This window comes from Ambystoma mexicanum, chromosome 6p (genome assembly GCF_040938575.1).
Source record: "Ambystoma mexicanum isolate Mex_15411 chromosome 6p, UKY_AmexF1_1, whole genome shotgun sequence".
NCBI classification, from domain to species: Eukaryota; Metazoa; Chordata; class Amphibia; order Caudata; family Ambystomatidae; genus Ambystoma; species Ambystoma mexicanum.
Genome location: NC_090935.1, coordinates 31,371,195 through 31,387,126, shown reverse-complemented (window position 1 = coordinate 31,387,126; position 15,932 = coordinate 31,371,195). Strand labels below are relative to the sequence as shown.

At 52.8% G+C, this 15,932-nt stretch overlaps 7 non-coding genes across 7 annotated transcripts; all 7 read right to left on the bottom strand.

Annotated features, from left to right (window-relative positions):
* Positions 1–3,843: 3,843 nt before the first annotated feature.
* Positions 3,844–3,950, bottom strand: LOC138512321 (U6 spliceosomal RNA). The gene has a single exon (XR_011281168.1). It is a non-coding gene; the product is annotated as a U6 spliceosomal RNA (small nuclear RNA).
* A 1,738-nt stretch (positions 3,951–5,688) lies between these two features.
* On the bottom strand, positions 5,689–5,795 carry LOC138512320 (U6 spliceosomal RNA). Its single transcript, XR_011281167.1, has one exon. It is a non-coding gene; the product is annotated as a U6 spliceosomal RNA (small nuclear RNA).
* Positions 5,796–7,532: 1,737 nt separating this feature from the next.
* Positions 7,533–7,639, bottom strand: LOC138512319 (U6 spliceosomal RNA). Its single transcript, XR_011281166.1, has one exon. It is a non-coding gene; the product is annotated as a U6 spliceosomal RNA (small nuclear RNA).
* A 1,748-nt stretch (positions 7,640–9,387) lies between these two features.
* LOC138512318 (U6 spliceosomal RNA) lies at positions 9,388–9,494 on the bottom strand. The gene has a single exon (XR_011281165.1). It is a non-coding gene; the product is annotated as a U6 spliceosomal RNA (small nuclear RNA).
* A 1,738-nt stretch (positions 9,495–11,232) lies between these two features.
* On the bottom strand, positions 11,233–11,339 carry LOC138512317 (U6 spliceosomal RNA). Its single transcript, XR_011281164.1, has one exon. It is a non-coding gene; the product is annotated as a U6 spliceosomal RNA (small nuclear RNA).
* Positions 11,340–13,088: 1,749 nt separating this feature from the next.
* On the bottom strand, positions 13,089–13,195 carry LOC138512316 (U6 spliceosomal RNA). The gene has a single exon (XR_011281163.1). It is a non-coding gene; the product is annotated as a U6 spliceosomal RNA (small nuclear RNA).
* A 1,738-nt stretch (positions 13,196–14,933) lies between these two features.
* LOC138512314 (U6 spliceosomal RNA) lies at positions 14,934–15,040 on the bottom strand. The gene has a single exon (XR_011281162.1). It is a non-coding gene; the product is annotated as a U6 spliceosomal RNA (small nuclear RNA).
* Between the last annotated feature and the right edge of the window lie 892 nt (positions 15,041–15,932).

Below are 15,932 nucleotides of genomic sequence, written 5' to 3'. Positions count from 1 at the left end.
AGACAGTGTTCTTCAATTATGGGTCACGTGGGATGGGAGCGTACTTGGAATTATTTCGCCCTTCATTTATTGGGAGTTTAGCTAATATTGATGCAAGCTTTATGTTTTCTCCTGCCACTGGGGACACTCTTGAGTTATTCTTCAAGGAGTCTTTTGGTTTATAGTTATCCTGCACCTGGCTTACAAAGGCGAGTTGTACTCTTATAAAACGTTAATTAACCTGCAAGTATTCTTCTTGCATCCTGGGAATTGCTATCTCGTGCTTTCACTGCAACGTCCTGACACTCCCTTAATTTGCTGTAACCTTGGCTATGGTTCCAAGCTCCTTCTGCTTATGTTAGTATTCTCCATGTCTCATGGATGCTATGTTAATATTCTTCATGTATGAATGCATATATTATCTAGTGTACACGTTCTTCATGTTGAGTGCACATTTGCTTTGTGTCTAATGCATGCACATTTATTTGGTTACTCTCGCCATCTTCACCATAGATCATGTCCATCTCTAGCAGTACCTGGGTGGGATAGGGGCAGTACTTTACTTTACGTTACTTTGATTATTTGCGTAGCGCAGCCTTGGACCCATAGGCATGAGGGCGCTGACAAACAAGGAAGCAGACAGTCAATAAAACAGGATACTGCTGGGGAAACCTCAGATGGAAGACTCAAATATATAAGTCTGGAGAAGAAGTCAGGCAAATATCCATGTTCTTAGCTTTTTGTTAAATGGTTCTAGCTTCTCCCAGAATCTGAGATCAGGCGGAAGCACATTCCCGGCCTTGTATTTGTATTTGTATTTTATTTATTTATATAGCGCACCAGGCCCGAAGGAATCTGGGCACATATCATAGGAGGCAAAGTTGCGATTACATACATAGGAATAAAATGGGACCTCTACCAGCTTACAATAGACATGCCGGTAGGGCTCCGGAGTGACACAATATATAGAGTATAGCATAGAATGCAGTAGATACAGGCAGAAGAGTTATGCAGACAGTTCCTCAAGACAGTAGTGCATCGGAATACAGGAGGAGCAACACGAAAGTATGCAAAAGAGGATGAAAGCACATTAACTAGATACCATATTGTTCTTGAGTGAAAGACAGAATGGCAAGGCAGTGAAGCAGCATCAGAAGTCTCGGATGTTTTGTACTGAGAGCCAATCTTTAGTTTTGTTCTTGAAAACATGGAAGGACGGCTCAGCTTTGATGTCATTGGGAAGGGTATTCCATAGCTTTGAGGCAAGGACGCATGCTAGCGCCACCAGCTTTTTGTAGTTTAAAACTGGGGAGGTGTAATCTATGGGCTTGAGCAGCTCTCAAGGGCCCCCTAGAGGTGTGTGGTGTAAGACGGTTGGCTAGGTAGATGGGTGCCTGATTGGCAAGGCATTTGTGAGTAAGGGCAAGAGTTTTCAGGGCAATTCTGTGCTTGACAGGGACCCAATGTAAATTGCGCCTATGGTTAGCGATGCAGTGGTTTCTAGGTATGTTTAATGCTGCTCTGATGGCATTATTCTGAGTGACTTGCAGTTTGTTGAGGTTGGATTGACCGGTCCCTAAGTAGAGGGCACTGCAGTAGTCAATCTTGGACATGACAAGTGTTCTAGCCAACGTGATGCAATTTGGGGTAGTCATAAATGGTCTACATGCCTCAATCAGTTTGCATGTATATGCTGATGCCGAACTGACAGCGTTGGTTTGTCTGCAAAATGAGCGTGTGGAATCACGGTATATTCCAAGAGATTTGGTGTCCTTGGAGACCTTGATGACATTACCGTCAATGATGACGGACTTGAAAGGAGGATCACGTTCATTGAGAGGTTGGTGTGACCCCAATATTAGTAGTTCTGTCTTATCATCATTGAGGCACAGCTTGTGTTGCACCATCCAAGTCTGAATAACCAGGTAGATGCGCTCAGGGCTTTAGTGTCCACTGCGTGATCACCCGTGATGGGGATGAGTATCTGGGTGGCGTCGGCATAGTTTGTGTACGAGACACCCAGATAGTCAAGAGCATCAAACAAGGGTTTAGTAAACACATTATAAAGAGTTAATGACACACAGGAACCTTGTGGAACGTCACAGTTAATGGGGGCAGGCTCAGCGGATGCTGACGGTGAGAAAACCTGCATAGATCTGTTGCTTAAGAAGGATCTGATCCAGACCGTAGCACTGTCTGAAAAGTGGGCAGCTGATGTGAGGTGCTGGCAGAGGATGTGGTGATTCACCAGATCGAAGGCCACTGAGAGATCAAGTAATAGTAGCGTTGTCTTTCAGTACCTCGATCTGTGTTTTTAAGTCAATAAGGGCAGTTTCCGTCCAGTGCCTCAGCCGGAAGCCAGACTGCCTTAGACCGAGGAGGTTGTTGAGCAGTGTGTCTGGTGTCACTGGTGGAGGAGAAGCTGCTATTAGAAAACATTGACTTGCTGTGCTTCTGTGCATTACCTCTGGAGTCTGTCTTTGCTGTCAGCTGTAAGCTGTGAGGCCGACCCAAGGAAGCTGGACCTTTATTACACCCACCCCAACATGGAGCGTGGCGCGGTTGTTAGAACTGATATAATATTGTTTCGTCCTCATTGTATATGTTGGCCTATGCCCAGTCGCTTTGCGAGGAAATCTGTATTACAAGGTCGTGACCTTAAGTGAATCAGACCTCCATTTTAGGTTAGAGCCGCCATTTTAGTTAATTGTACAAAGTCACCCTGTGGCCTAAAATGGCCGTCTTGTGTTCTCTTATTCTTGCTTTAACCTTTTCAACCTCCGAAGGAGAGTTAATGTCCAACCGGCCTTCAGGCTACATGTTAGGGTCATGTAGACCTTGTCCTTTGTTGACCTCGGGATCAGGGGATTACTTGAATCAGCAATGTTAACCTACAAGTATGCAAGAACAATAATGCTATCCAAATACGACATGCAAAACATTTGTTTGACCTGTATTAAAGCAATGTGTAAAAAGTGTAAAGTAAACCTTAGTGAATAATAATGTTTGTTAGTAAATGTATTAAAAAGTAAACTGCATGCACGAGATATGTAAATTAGGGACGAACCTGGCGCGACCCTAGCCCAGTACATGATTAACTTGAAATAGGCTGGACATTGTTATAACGAAAATGTATAAATTCGCTGATGTCCAGCTAGCAAATCGTGCTCACTGCTCACATTGAACCCTGCTGGTGGTCTCTGTGATGTATTGACGGCCAAATAGCTATTTGTGTACTTTGTTTTGTAACTGTTCAGTTTTGTAATAAAGATTCTGGGAATCTTTACAAGCCCGTGTGGGTGTCTTTCTATGTGCAAGGTGTAAAAGCCTTAATATTATATTTTTCTGATTCCACACCCGGAGAGCTCCGGGTTGCTGCTGGAATGCCGGAATGGGCTCCCAGCAGGCCCTGGCTGACTGGTGATTTGCATACACACAGACACACGCACGCACGCACACTCTCTCTCGTGCTATCTGCTGCCTTTCAGACCCTGCCACCCCTCGCTTGCTTTAAAGGAGCAGTTGGCGAATGACACTGAGCAAAGAATGCACAAGTGGGTAAAGAGATCACACACCTAGAGGCAGCCAGCTCTCATGAAGAGTAGGGCCTAGAAGCAGTGAAGCTTGAGGGGCTGTGCGCTCTTTGCCATGAGCCCCTAGAGGCGGGTCATATAGAAAGCGCTATATAGAAATGAGCAGCCAGCAGAGGACAAGGCAGCCGCTCTCGGTGCAGCACAGCACAGAGAGGATCAAGAGAAACGGGAAGGGCTTCCGCGGCAGCGAGCAAGCACAAGACCAGCACGGGAGCGGGGCCCCTTTTATTCTGTCAATAAAAGGTATTTCTCTCCTGGCACGCACGTGTCTAAAAATATGGAACGCTTCACGAATTTGCGTGTCATCCTTGCGCAGGGGCCATGCTAATCTTCTCTGTATCGTTCCAATTTTAGTATATGTGCTGCCGAAGCGAGCACACACTTGGGGCCGAACTGGCCAGTGTATAAAAGCCAGCGCATCGGCTGCCTATTGACCTAGGTTGACTTGTTATGCTCTAACTTTGGCAAGAAACTGTTTGGTTCTGGGGCCGGTATGGAACCAAGAGGCAAAGACCAACGACCCAAGCTTCCTCGCTGCTGGTTTGGCCCAAAAGGAAAGGTTCCGTGTGCTTGGCTATTGCAATGCAGGAAGAAAGGATCATGGTCCAGGCTGCATGCAAAGTGGCACCTCCCGTCATAATGCCTGGGTGATGGGTGCTGTGTGCCTGGACGCATCACAATAGTCCCACAAGCCAGAGAAAAGCCAGAGGGCCTGTGAGGGTTTGCTTGGGGGGGGCCCTGTTGAATTCCAGGATAGGCAAGGTGAGGCAGCGGCCTAGTGCGCGGACCCCCGAGAGCCCCGGATTGCTGCTGCCCCCGCCTTCAAGACAGAGATGCATTTTCAAACCGATGTAAGTTTACGTTTGGCTGCTGGCTTCAGCGACGGTGGCTTCAAAGTCCCGCCGGGTCTGCTTTCCTTTGGTAGGGCCAGGAAGCCTCTTACAACAGGTATTGGCTGCCTGTCGCCTGCTTTTATCAACTGTGCCAGGACGTGAGCCTTGTGTGTTACAAAATCAGGACAGCAGGCAATGCAGTGGCTCCTGCTTCAGAAAGGCACCTTGAAGAACAGCACTAGGAGCTAACGGAGGGCACCAGGGGTATGGGGGCCAGTGGTGCAATGGATAAGGCGCCTGACTAGGAGTCAGAAGGTTGTGGGTTCCACTGCCATCCGGCTGGGCTCCCAACTCTGTGCTTTGTTTCTTTGAATTACATTTAAATTCCCTTGGCCTTCACTGCTCGCAATAGACTTTTGATTTTATGTGGGGCGGGCCCGGTTGCACAGCAAGGAAACACCAGGCGCCATCTCGAAGCACCACCAGTAGGGGTCCCTCCAGAAGGCCCCAACAAGCAGCAGATGATTTCTATGCATGTGTGCGTCCTGTCCTTCAATGGGTGGGGGTTGGCTTGTGTTGGACACAGTCCCAGGGCAGCCCTTCACGTCCCTGATCGGCCAGAGACCTCTCTGGTGAGCGCCGCAGGCGAGCCTTCTCGGGACCTCAGCAACTGAGGGGCACATTTCCAAATGAGGGAGACATTTCCAGAAAGCGCACCAGGGAACGGCTCGGCCTCTGCTCCGTGGCCTAACCCAGCCTGGTCCTTCTCCAACCATCTGGGAGCTGTCCAAAAGCCGGTGGGCCTGGCGGAATGGGCTCCCAGCAGGCCCTGGCTGACTGGTGATTTGCATACACACAGACACACGCACGCACGCACACTCTCTCTCGTGCTATCTGCTGCCTTTCAGACCCTGCCACCCCTGCTTGCTTTAAAGGAGCAGTTGGCGAATGACACTGAGCAAAGAATGCACAAGTGGGTAAAGAGATCACACACCTAGAGGCAGCCAGCTCTCATGAAGTGTAGGGCCTAGAAGCAGTGAAGCTTGAGGGGCTGTGCGCTCTTTGCCATGAGCCCCTAGAGGCGGATCATATAGAAAGCGCTATATAGAAATGAGCAGCCAGCAGAGGACAAGGCAGCCGCTCTCGGTGCAGCACAGCACAGAGAGGATCAAGAGAAACGGGAAGGGCTTCCGCGGCAGCGAGCAAGCACAAGACCAGCACGGGAGCGGGGCCCCTTTTATTCTGTCAATAAAAGGTATTTCTCTCCTGGCACGCACGTGTCTAAAAATATGGAACGCTTCACGAATTTGCGTGTCATCCTTGCGCAGGGGCCATGCTAATCTTCTCTGTATCGTTCCAATTTTAGTATATGTGCTGCCGAAGCGAGCACACACTTGGGGCTGAACTGGCCAGTGTATAAAAGCCAGCGCATCGGCTGCCTATTGACCTAGGTTGACTTGTTATGCTCTAACTTTGGCAAGAAACTGTTTGGTTCTGGGGCCGGTATGGAACCAAGAGGCAAAGACCAACGACCCAAGCTTCCTCGCTGCTGGTTTGGCCCAAAAGGAAAGGTTCCGTGTGCTTGGCTATTGCAATGCAGGAAGAAAGGATCATGGTCCAGGCTGCATGCAAAGTGGCACCTCCCGTCATAATGCCTGGGTGATGGGTGCTGTGTGCCTGGACGCATCACAATAGTCCCACAAGCCAGAGAAAAGCCAGAGGGCCTGTGAGGGTTTGCTTGGGGGGGGCCTGTTGAATTCCAGGATAGGCAAGGTGAGGCAGCGGCCTAGTGCGCGGACCCCCGAGAGCCCCGGATTGCTGCTGCCCCCGCCTTCAAGCCAGAGATGCATTTTCAAACCGATGTAAGTTTACGTTTGGCTGCTGGCTTCAGCGACGGTGGCTTCAAAGTCCCGCCGGGTCTGCTTTCCTTTGGTAGGGCCAGGAAGCCTCTTACAACAGGTATTGGCTGCCTGTCGCCTGCTTTTATCAACTGTGCCAGGACGTGAGCCTTGTGTGTTACAAAATCAGGACAGCAGGCATTGCAGTGGCTCCTGCTTCAGAAAGGCACCTTGAAGAACAGCACTAGGAGCTAACGGAGGGCACCAGGGGTATGGGGGCCAGTGGTGCAATGGATAAGGCGCCTGACTAGGAGTCAGAAGGTTGTGGGTTCCACTGCCATCCGGCTGGGCTCCCAACTCTGTGCTTTGTTTCTTTGAATTACATTTAAATTCCCTTGGCCTTCACTGCTCGCAATAGACTTTTGATTTTATGTGGGGCGGGCCCGGTTGCACAGCAAGGAAACACCAGGCGCCATCTCGAAGCACCACCAGTAGGGGTCCCTCCAGAAGGCCCCAACAAGCAGCAGATGATTTCTATGCATGTGTGCGTCCTGTCCTTCAATGGGTGGGGGTTGGCTTGTGTTGGACACAGTCCCAGGGCAGCCCTTCACGTCCCTGATCGGCCAGAGACCTCTCTGTGAGAGCCGCAGGCGAGCCTTCTCGGGACCTCAGCAACTGAGGGGCACATTTCCAAATGAGGGAGACATTTCCAGAAAGCACACCAGGGAACGGCTCGGCCTCTGCTTCGTGGCCTAACCCAGCCTGGTCCTTCTCCAACCATCTGGGAGCTGTCCAAAAGCCGGTGGGCCTGGCGGAATGGGCTCCCAGCAGGCCCTGGCTGACTGGTGATTTGCATACACACAGACACACGCACGCACGCACACTCTCTCTCGTGCTATCTGCTGCCTTTCAGACCCTGCCACCCCTCGCTTGCTTTAAAGGAGCAGTTGGCGAATGACACTGAGCAAAGAATGCACAAGTGGGTAAAGAGATCACACACCTAGAGGCAGCCAGCTCTCATGAAGAGTAGGGCCTAGAAGCAGTGAAGCTTGAGGGGCTGTGCGCTCTTTGCCATGAGCCCCTAGAGGCGGGTCATATAGAAAGCGCTATATAGAAATGAGCAGCCAGCAGAGGACAAGGCAGCCGCTCTCGGTGCAGCACAGCACAGAGAGGATCAAGAGAAACGGGAAGGGCTTCCGCGGCAGCGAGCAAGCACAAGACCAGCACGGGAGCGGGGCCCCTTTTATTCTGTCAATAAAAGGTATTTCTCTCCTGGCACGCACGTGTCTAAAAATATGGAACGCTTCACGAATTTGCGTGTCATCCTTGCGCAGGGGCCATGCTAATCTTCTCTGTATCGTTCCAATTTTAGTATATGTGCTGCCGAAGCGAGCACACACTTGGGGCCGAACTGGCCAGTGTATAAAAGCCAGCGCATCGGCTGCCTATTGACCTAGGTTGACTTGTTATGCTCTAACTTTGGCAAGAAACTGTTTGGTTCTGGGGCCGGTATGGAACCAAGAGGCAAAGACCAACGACCCAAGCTTCCTCGCTGCTGGTTTGGCCCAAAAGGAAAGGTTCCGTGTGCTTGGCTATTGCAATGCAGGAAGAAAGGATCATGGTCCAGGCTGCATGCAAAGTGGCACCTCCCGTCATAATGCCTGGGTGATGGGTGCTGTGTGCCTGGACGCATCACAATAGTCCCACAAGCCAGAGAAAAGCCAGAGGGCCTGTGAGGGTTTGCTTGGGGGGGGCCCTGTTGAATTCCAGGATAGGCAAGGTGAGGCAGCGGCCTAGTGCGCGGACCCCCGAGAGCCCCGGATTGCTGCTGCCCCCGCCTTCAAGCCAGAGATGCATTTTCAAACCGATGTAAGTTTACGTTTGGCTGCTGGCTTCAGCGACGGTGGCTTCAAAGTCCCGCCGGGTCTGCTTTCCTTTGGTAGGGCCAGGAAGCCTCTTACAACAGGTATTGGCTGCCTGTCGCCTGCTTTTATCAACTGTGCCAGGACGTGAGCCTTGTGTGTTACAAAATCAGGACAGCAGGCAATGCAGTGGCTCCTGCTTCAGAAAGGCACCTTGAAGAACAGCACTAGGAGCTAACGGAGGGCACCAGGGGTATGGGGGCCAGTGGTGCAATGGATAAGGCGCCTGACTAGGAGTCAGAAGGTTGTGGGTTCCACTGCCATCCGGCTGGGCTCCCAACTCTGTGCTTTGTTTCTTTGAATTACATTTAAATTCCCTTGGCCTTCACTGCTCGCAATAGACTTTTGATTTTATGTGGGGCGGGCCCGGTTGCACAGCAAGGAAACACCAGGCGCCATCTCGAAGCACCACCAGTAGGGGTCCCTCCAGAAGGCCCCAACAAGCAGCAGATGATTTCTATGCATGTGTGCGTCCTGTCCTTCAATGGGTGGGGGTTGGCTTGTGTTGGACACAGTCCCAGGGCAGCCCTTCACGTCCCTGACCGGCCACGATCGGCCAGAGACCTCTCTGGTGAGCGCCGCAGGCGAGCCTTCTCGGGACCTCAGCAACTGAGGGGCACATTTCCAAATGAGGGAGACATTTCCAGAAAGCGCACCAGGGAACGGCTCGGCCTCTGCTCCGTGGCCTAACCCAGCCTGGTCCTTCTCCAACCATCTGGGAGCTGTCCAAAAGCCGGTGGGCCTGGCGGAATGGGCTCCCAGCAGGCCCTGGCTGACTGGTGATTTGCATACACACAGACACACGCACGCACGCACACTCTCTCTCGTGCTATCTGCTGCCTTTCAGACCCTGCCACCCCTGCTTGCTTTAAAGGAGCAGTTGGCGAATGACACTGAGCAAAGAATGCACAAGTGGGTAAAGAGATCACACACCTAGAGGCAGCCAGCTCTCATGAAGTGTAGGGCCTAGAAGCAGTGAAGCTTGAGGGGCTGTGCGCTCTTTGCCATGAGCCCCTAGAGGCGGATCATATAGAAAGCGCTATATAGAAATGAGCAGCCAGCAGAGGACAAGGCAGCCGCTCTCGGTGCAGCACAGCACAGAGAGGATCAAGAGAAACGGGAAGGGCTTCCGCGGCAGCGAGCAAGCACAAGACCAGCACGGGAGCGGGGCCCCTTTTATTCTGTCAATAAAAGGTATTTCTCTCCTGGCACGCACGTGTCTAAAAATATGGAACGCTTCACGAATTTGCGTGTCATCCTTGCGCAGGGGCCATGCTAATCTTCTCTGTATCGTTCCAATTTTAGTATATGTGCTGCCGAAGCGAGCACACACTTGGGGCTGAACTGGCCAGTGTATAAAAGCCAGCGCATCGGCTGCCTATTGACCTAGGTTGACTTGTTATGCTCTAACTTTGGCAAGAAACTGTTTGGTTCTGGGGCCGGTATGGAACCAAGAGGCAAAGACCAACGACCCAAGCTTCCTCGCTGCTGGTTTGGCCCAAAAGGAAAGGTTCCGTGTGCTTGGCTATTGCAATGCAGGAAGAAAGGATCATGGTCCAGGCTGCATGCAAAGTGGCACCTCCCGTCATAATGCCTGGGTGATGGGTGCTGTGTGCCTGGACGCATCACAATAGTCCCACAAGCCAGAGAAAAGCCAGAGGGCCTGTGAGGGTTTGCTTGGGGGGGGCCCTGTTGAATTCCAGGATAGGCAAGGTGAGGCAGCGGCCTAGTGCGCGGACCCCCGAGAGCCCCGGATTGCTGCTGCCCCCGCCTTCAAGCCAGAGATGCATTTTCAAACCGATGTAAGTTTACGTTTGGCTGCTGGCTTCAGCGACGGTGGCTTCAAAGTCCCGCCGGGTCTGCTTTCCTTTGGTAGGGCCAGGAAGCCTCTTACAACAGGTATTGGCTGCCTGTCGCCTGCTTTTATCAACTGTGCCAGGACGTGAGCCTTGTGTGTTACAAAATCAGGACAGCAGGCATTGCAGTGGCTCCTGCTTCAGAAAGGCACCTTGAAGAACAGCACTAGGAGCTAACGGAGGGCACCAGGGGTATGGGGGCCAGTGGTGCAATGGATAAGGCGCCTGACTAGGAGTCAGAAGGTTGTGGGTTCCACTGCCATCCGGCTGGGCTCCCAACTCTGTGCTTTGTTTCTTTGAATTACATTTAAATTCCCTTGGCCTTCACTGCTCGCAATAGACTTTTGATTTTATGTGGGGCGGGCCCGGTTGCACAGCAAGGAAACACCAGGCGCCATCTCGAAGCACCACCAGTAGGGGTCCCTCCAGAAGGCCCCAACAAGCAGCAGATGATTTCTATGCATGTGTGCGTCCTGTCCTTCAATGGGTGGGGGTTGGCTTGTGTTGGACACAGTCCCAGGGCAGCCCTTCACGTCCCTGATCGGCCAGAGACCTCTCTGTGAGAGCCGCAGGCGAGCCTTCTCGGGACCTCAGCAACTGAGGGGCACATTTCCAAATGAGGGAGACATTTCCAGAAAGCACACCAGGGAACGGCTCGGCCTCTGCTTCGTGGCCTAACCCAGCCTGGTCCTTCTCCAACCATCTGGGAGCTGTCCAAAAGCCGGTGGGCCTGGCGGAATGGGCTCCCAGCAGGCCCTGGCTGACTGGTGATTTGCATACACACAGACACACGCACGCACGCACACTCTCTCTCGTGCTATCTGCTGCCTTTCAGACCCTGCCACCCCTCGCTTGCTTTAAAGGAGCAGTTGGCGAATGACACTGAGCAAAGAATGCACAAGTGGGTAAAGAGATCACACACCTAGAGGCAGCCAGCTCTCATGAAGAGTAGGGCCTAGAAGCAGTGAAGCTTGAGGGGCTGTGCGCTCTTTGCCATGAGCCCCTAGAGGCGGGTCATATAGAAAGCGCTATATAGAAATGAGCAGCCAGCAGAGGACAAGGCAGCCGCTCTCGGTGCAGCACAGCACAGAGAGGATCAAGAGAAACGGGAAGGGCTTCCGCGGCAGCGAGCAAGCACAAGACCAGCACGGGAGCGGGGCCCCTTTTATTCTGTCAATAAAAGGTATTTCTCTCCTGGCACGCATGTGTCTAAAAATATGGAACGCTTCACGAATTTGCGTGTCATCCTTGCGCAGGGGCCATGCTAATCTTCTCTGTATCGTTCCAATTTTAGTATATGTGCTGCCGAAGCGAGCACACACTTGGGGCTGAACTGGCCAGTGTATAAAAGCCAGCGCATCGGCTGCCTATTGACCTAGGTTGACTTGTTATGCTCTAACTTTGGCAAGAAACTGTTTGGTTCTGGGGCCGGTATGGAACCAAGAGGCAAAGACCAACGACCCAAGCTTCCTCGCTGCTGGTTTGGCCCAAAAGGAAAGGTTCCGTGTGCTTGGCTATTGCAATGCAGGAAGAAAGGATCATGGTCCAGGCTGCATGCAAAGTGGCACCTCCCGTCATAATGCCTGGGTGATGGGTGCTGTGTGCCTGGACGCATCACAATAGTCCCACAAGCCAGAGAAAAGCCAGAGGGCCTGTGAGGGTTTGCTTGGGGGGGGCCCTGTTGAATTCCAGGATAGGCAAGGTGAGGCAGCGGCCTAGTGCGCGGACCCCCGAGAGCCCCGGATTGCTGCTGCCCCCGCCTTCAAGCCAGAGATGCATTTTCAAACCGATGTAAGTTTACGTTTGGCTGCTGGCTTCAGCGACGGTGGCTTCAAAGTCCCGCCGGGTCTGCTTTCCTTTGGTAGGGCCAGGAAGCCTCTTACAACAGGTAATGGCTGCCTGTCGCCTGCTTTTATCAACTGTGCCAGGACGTGAGGCTTGTGTGTTACAAAATCAGGACAGCAGGCATTGCAGTGGCTCCTGCTTCAGAAAGGCACCTTGAAGAACAGCACTAGGAGCTAACGGAGGGCACCAGGGGTATGGGGGCCAGTGGTGCAATGGATAAGGCGCCTGACTAGGAGTCAGAAGGTTGTGGGTTCCACTGCCATCCGGCTGGGCTCCCAACTCTGTGCTTTGTTTCTTTGAATTACATTTAAATTCCCTTGGCCTTCACTGCTCGCAATAGACTTTTGATTTTATGTGGGGCGGGCCCGGTTGCACAGCAAGGAAACACCAGGCGCCATCTCGAAGCACCACCAGTAGGGGTCCCTCCAGACCGCCCCAACAAGCAGCAGATGATTTCTATGCATGTGTGCGTCCTGTCCTTCAATGGGTGGGGGTTGGCTTGTGTTGGACACAGTCCCAGGGCAGCCCTTCACGTCCCTGATCGGCCACGATCGGCCAGAGACCTCTCTGGTGAGCGCCGCAGGCGAGCCTTCTCGGGACCTCAGCAACTGAGGGGCACATTTCCAAATGAGGGAGACATTTCCAGAAAGCGCACCAGGGAACGGCTCAGCCTCTGCTTCGTGGCCTAACCCAGCCTGGTCCTTCTCCAACCATCTGGGAGCTGTCCAAAAGCCGGTGGGCCTGGCGGAATGGGCTCCCAGCAGGCCCTGGCTGACTGGTGATTTGCATACACACAGACACACGCACGCACGCACACTCTCTCTCGTGCTATCTGCTGCCTTTCAGACCCTGCCACCCCTCGCTTGCTTTAAAGGAGCAGTTGGCGAATGACACTGAGCAAAGAATGCACAAGTGGGTAAAGAGATCACACACCTAGAGGCAGCCAGCTCTCATGAAGAGTAGGGCCTAGAAGCAGTGAAGCTTGAGGGGCTGTGCGCTCTTTGCCATGAGCCCCTAGAGGCGGATCATATAGAAAGCGCTATATAGAAATGAGCAGCCAGCAGAGGACAAGGCAGCCGCTCTCGGTGCAGCACAGCACAGAGAGGATCAAGAGAAACGGGAAGGGCTTCCGCGGCAGCGAGCAAGCACAAGACCAGCACGGGAGCGGGGCCCCTTTTATTCTGTCAATAAAAGGTATTTCTCTCCTGGCACGCACGTGTCTAAAAATATGGAACGCTTCACGAATTTGCGTGTCATCCTTGCGCAGGGGCCATGCTAATCTTCTCTGTATCGTTCCAATTTTAGTATATGTGCTGCCGAAGCGAGCACACACTTGGGGCTGAACTGGCCAGTGTATAAAAGCCAGCGCATCGGCTGCCTATTGACCTAGGTTGACTTGTTATGCTCTAACTTTGGCAAGAAACTGTTTGGTTCTGGGGCCGATATGGAACCAAGAGGCAAAGACCAACGACCCAAGCTTCCTCGCTGCTGGTTTGGCCCAAAAGGAAAGGTTCCGTGTGCTTGGCTATTGCAATGCAGGAAGAAAGGATCATGGTCCAGGCTGCATGCAAAGTGGCACCTCCCGTCATAATGCCTGGGTGATGGGTGCTGTGTGCCTGGACGCATCACAATAGTCCCACAAGCCAGAGAAAAGCCAGAGGGCCTGTGAGGGTTTGCTTGGGGGGGGCCCTGTTGAATTCCAGGATAGGCAAGGTGAGGCAGCGGCCTAGTGCGCGGACCCCCGAGAGCCCCGGATTGCTGCTGCCCCCGCCTTCAAGCCAGAGATGCATTTTCAAACCGATGTAAGTTTACGTTTGGCTGCTGGCTTCAGCGACGGTGGCTTCAAAGTCCCGCCGGGACTGCTTTCCTTTGGTAGGGCCAGGAAGCCTCTTACAACAGGTATTGGCTGCCTGTCGCCTGCTTTTATCAACTGTGCCAGGACGTGAGCCTTGTGTGTTACAAAATCAGGACAGCAGGCATTGCAGTGGCTCCTGCTTCAGAAAGGCACCTTGAAGAACAGCACTAGGAGCTAACGGAGGGCACCAGGGGTATGGGGGCCAGTGGTGCAATGGATAAGGCGCCTGACTAGGAGTCAGAAGGTTGTGGGTTCCACTGCCATCCGGCTGGGCTCCCAACTCTGTGCTTTGTTTCTTTGAATTACATTTAAATTCCCTTGGCCTTCACTGCTCGCAATAGACTTTTGATTTTATGTGGGGCGGGCCCGGTTGCACAGCAAGGAAACACCAGGCGCCATCTCGAAGCACCACCAGTAGGGGTCCCTCCAGAAGGCCCCAACAAGCAGCAGATGATTTCTATGCATGTGTGCGTCCTGTCCTTCAATGGGTGGGGGTTGGCTTGTGTTGGACACAGTCCCAGGGCAGCCCTTCACGTCCCTGATCGGCCAGAGACCTCTCTGTGAGAGCCGCAGGCGAGCCTTCTCGGGACCTCAGCAACTGAGGGGCACATTTCCAAATGAGGGAGACATTTCCAGAAAGCACACCAGGGAACGGCTCGGCCTCTGCTTCGTGGCCTAACCCAGCCTGGTCCTTCTCCAACCATCTGGGAGCTGTCCAAAAGCCGGTGGGCCTGGCGGAATGGGCTCCCAGCAGGCCCTGGCTGACTGGTGATTTGCATACACACAGACACACGCACGCACGCACACTCTCTCTCGTGCTATCTGCTGCCTTTCAGACCCTGCCACCCCTCGCTTGCTTTAAAGGAGCAGTTGGCGAATGACACTGAGCAAAGAATGCACAAGTGGGTAAAGAGATCACACACCTAGAGGCAGCCAGCTCTCATGAAGAGTAGGGCCTAGAAGCAGTGAAGCTTGAGGGGCTGTGCGCTCTTTGCCATGAGCCCCTAGAGGCGGGTCATATAGAAAGCGCTATATAGAAATGAGCAGCCAGCAGAGGACAAGGCAGCCGCTCTCGGTGCAGCACAGCACAGAGAGGATCAAGAGAAACGGGAAGGGCTTCCGCGGCAGCGAGCAAGCACAAGACCAGCACGGGAGCGGGGCCCCTTTTATTCTGTCAATAAAAGGTATTTCTCTCCTGGCACGCATGTGTCTAAAAATATGGAACGCTTCACGAATTTGCGTGTCATCCTTGCGCAGGGGCCATGCTAATCTTCTCTGTATCGTTCCAATTTTAGTATATGTGCTGCCGAAGCGAGCACACACTTGGGGCTGAACTGGCCAGTGTATAAAAGCCAGCGCATCGGCTGCCTATTGACCTAGGTTGACTTGTTATGCTCTAACTTTGGCAAGAAACTGTTTGGTTCTGGGGCCGGTATGGAACCAAGAGGCAAAGACCAACGACCCAAGCTTCCTCGCTGCTGGTTTGGCCCAAAAGGAAAGGTTCCGTGTGCTTGGCTATTGCAATGCAGGAAGAAAGGATCATGGTCCAGGCTGCATGCAAAGTGGCACCTCCCGTCATAATGCCTGGGTGATGGGTGCTGTGTGCCTGGACGCATCACAATAGTCCCACAAGCCAGAGAAAAGCCAGAGGGCCTGTGAGGGTTTGCTTGGGGGGGGCCCTGTTGAATTCCAGGATAGGCAAGGTGAGGCAGCGGCCTAGTGCGCGGACCCCCGAGAGCCCCGGATTGCTGCTGCCCCCGCCTTCAAGCCAGAGATGCATTTTCAAACCGATGTAAGTTTACGTTTGGCTGCTGGCTTCAGCGACGGTGGCTTCAAAGTCCCGCCGGGTCTGCTTTCCTTTGGTAGGGCCAGGAAGCCTCTTACAACAGGTAATGGCTGCCTGTCGCCTGCTTTTATCAACTGTGCCAGGACGTGAGGCTTGTGTGTTACAAAATCAGGACAGCAGGCATTGCAGTGGCTCCTGCTTCAGAAAGGCACCTTGAAGAACAGCACTAGGAGCTAACGGAGGGCACCAGGGGTATGGGGGCCAGTGGTGCAATGGATAAGGCGCCTGACTAGGAGTCAGAAGGTTGTGGGTTCCACTGCCATCCGGCTGGGCTCCCAACTCTGTGCTTTGTTTCTTTGAATTACATTTAAATTCCCTTGGCCTTCACTGCTCGCAATAGACTTTTGATTTTATGTGGGGCGGGC